This window comes from Camellia sinensis, chromosome 1 (genome assembly GCF_055761805.1).
Source record: "Camellia sinensis isolate YWXY chromosome 1, ASM5576180v1, whole genome shotgun sequence".
Classification (NCBI taxonomy): Eukaryota; Viridiplantae; Streptophyta; class Magnoliopsida; order Ericales; family Theaceae; genus Camellia; species Camellia sinensis.
In genome coordinates, this window is record NC_138961.1 from 201,689,613 (window position 1) to 201,691,660 (window position 2,048).

The 2,048-nt window shown below is 36.2% G+C and overlaps 1 long non-coding RNA gene across 1 annotated transcript; it reads left to right on the plus strand.

The window, feature by feature from the left end:
• Window positions 1-901: 901 nt before the first annotated feature.
• Window positions 902-1,708, plus strand: LOC145790516 (uncharacterized). The gene is made up of 3 exons (XR_014329290.1): window positions 902-1,121; window positions 1,226-1,353; window positions 1,441-1,708. It is a non-coding gene; the product is annotated as an uncharacterized LOC145790516 (long non-coding RNA).
• Window positions 1,709-2,048: the final 340 nt, after the last annotated feature.

Genomic DNA, 2,048 nt, shown 5'->3' on the forward strand with positions numbered 1-2,048 from the left:
AATGTGTACAAAACACACACACACACACACACACACACACACACACACACACATACACATAGAGTAAAGACACTGTAAATAATGTACTGCCACCCCTCCGGTTCTGCAGGTGATAGATGCTTATGGTGAAATTCTACTTGAACTACAAGGGCTAGTCAACCCAAGTTTGGAAGATTCATCATTCATCTTTACAAGCACATGTTTGGTAACCACTAGACTTTAATTTTGATTATGTTTCAATACATGTGGATGTTATTCTCAGCATTACATGCTTACATTGCTAATTTAAATAATAGGCAGATGTGAATGTTAACAACAACATAAAATGACCTTTGAGAAGATTCACGTTGACAGATGTGAACATTCACATCATTCGCATTGAATATTATATGCTTATTATGTTGATAAACTTCAATGATACACACATGTGAACATTCACATCAGTAATATAACTCATAGTAACAGATGTGAACATTCACATCAGCAGTATTACTCACAGTAACAGATGTGAACATTCACATCAGCAGTATTTACTCACATTAACAGATGTGAACATTCACATCAGTAACAGCACCCACCATTAGCAAATGGGAACATTCACATCAGTAATAGCACTGACATTAACAGATGTGAACATTCACATCAATAGCATTACTCACAATAACAGATGTGAACATTCACATCAGTAACATCACCTACCATTAGCAAATGGAACATTCACACCAGTAATATCACTGACATTAACAGATGTGAACATTCACATCAGTAGTATCACTCACCATTAGGAAATGTGAACATTCACATCAGTAACATAACTCCCCATTAGCAGATGAACATTCAAATCATTAACACCAAACATCGATATAAATACTTGGTACATCATTGTATGCCCTTTGTGTGCAGAAAATCATTGAACAGTACCCCCCCACAAGAGGAATAAACTAATTGATGTACACATCAAGGAGTATCAAGGCCAGAGATTCTTAATCTTCCCAATACACGACAACTTTCACTGGACAATTGTTGTGTACGACGTGAAAGAGAATGTATGGAGGCATTATAACTCACTACGCCCAAGAGAAGGCATACATGACCCACATATTGACAAAGCACAAATACTGGTAAGTGGCTGACAAAAGTAATACTTGTCGTGATGTGTAATATTTGAACTTGGACGTATGCCCTATGTTGGTTGGTGCCTAATATGAAATTTCATTGTTGGCAGAGGGACTACATCACAGCTTTGGTGCACAACATTGGACCGTCATCACCATTATGGACCAATTTATCAAGCCAAAATACTTCGAAAATAATCATATCAGTGGACATCTGTCCTCAGCAAGCATCAAATTCGTAAGCCTAAAATCAATTTCTACACATGTTCCACAACCTTTTACCCACCTAAATTTCAAAATCTAACAAGAAGTTTGCATTTTCAAGGTGGATTGTGGGCTTGCAGTTTGTTACATCATGAGGGCGCATGTATATCGTGAAGACATTGTTGCCAGCCTAGATCGCTTTGAATGGTGTCAAATAAGAGACTCATTAGTACACCTTTTTCTGAACCACAGAAAGACAGTGCAATGTGAAAACCTATAGGTGGGGGGTGTCCACCTATCACTGTTACCCAAATCTGTTATCCACATTTAAGACAATTTAGTTTCACTAGCTTAATTGTAAATGAAGTCTATATCACTGCTTGTACAGATACTTTTCAGTCAATATATGTATATGCATTTTCAGGCCTATTTTGCGTTGGTCATGCACATTGAGATTGTATTTTCTTTTTTTTTTTTTGGATACACATGACATGACGTCAATGTTCACATCACAGAATGATCGTACACTTTCTTCTATTTTAAACCATACTACATGGATGTGAATATTGCTTAAAGTATTCATGTAACACAATATGACAGGTGTGATTATGATATTTCTTAACACAAGTCAATATTCACATCTAACAATTTGATGATGTGAATATTCACATCATAACTTCTGATTACACGAATGGCAACAATGATGTCATGAATATTCACATCTTATGA